The following is a 562-nucleotide window of genomic DNA, read 5'->3' as shown; positions in this document are numbered from 1 at the left end:
TTGATAGAAGTGGCTGGAAGACCTGCCAAGAGAGCACTGCAATAGTCCAGCCTGGATAGAACAAGAGCTTGAACAAGGAGTTGTATTGCATGTTCTGAAAGAAAGGGCCGGATCTTCCTAATGTTGTATAAAGCAAATCTGAAGGACCGGGCAGTTTTAGCAATGTGCTTTTGATACTAAGATTGCTTTTGAGACAAAAACCAATGCCATGAAGTTAGCATTTTTAAACATTTGCTCACTAAAAAATAAATCATTTCTGATCAATGACTTAATCACCACAAACAACTTGGATTTTATGTTTTTAAACGAAACATGGCTAGAAGAAAGCTGCAGTGCAACAGTCCTCAATGAAACAGCCCCTCCTAACTTTACTTTCATGAGTGTCTGCAGGACTGTTAGGAGAGGTGGAGGTGTAGCTGCTCTATTTAAAGATGTCTATCAATGCAAGCAAGTGTCATTTGGTCAGGACTTGTCTTTTGAATATCTAGAGATTGTGCTGAAAGGTGCTCCACGCATCCTATTTATCATTATTTACAGGCCTCCAAAATACTCTCCAGCCTTT

The 562-nt window shown here is 39.7% G+C and overlaps 1 protein-coding gene across 1 annotated transcript in view; it reads left to right on the top strand.

Moving 5' to 3' along the window:
* LOC107582423 (mis18-binding protein 1-like) overlaps positions 1–562 on the top strand; it is a 13,194-nt gene that overhangs the window by 2,073 nt on the left and 10,559 nt on the right. The gene's annotated exons all lie outside the window — the stretch shown is intronic.

Source organism: Sinocyclocheilus grahami, unplaced genomic scaffold, assembly GCF_001515645.1.
Source record: "Sinocyclocheilus grahami isolate Dianchi unplaced genomic scaffold, SAMN03320097.WGS_v1.1 scaffold4.1, whole genome shotgun sequence".
Classification (NCBI taxonomy): Eukaryota; Metazoa; Chordata; class Actinopteri; order Cypriniformes; family Cyprinidae; genus Sinocyclocheilus; species Sinocyclocheilus grahami.
Note: the sequence above shows the minus strand (reverse complement) of the source record. Positions and strands in the feature narration are given on the sequence as shown.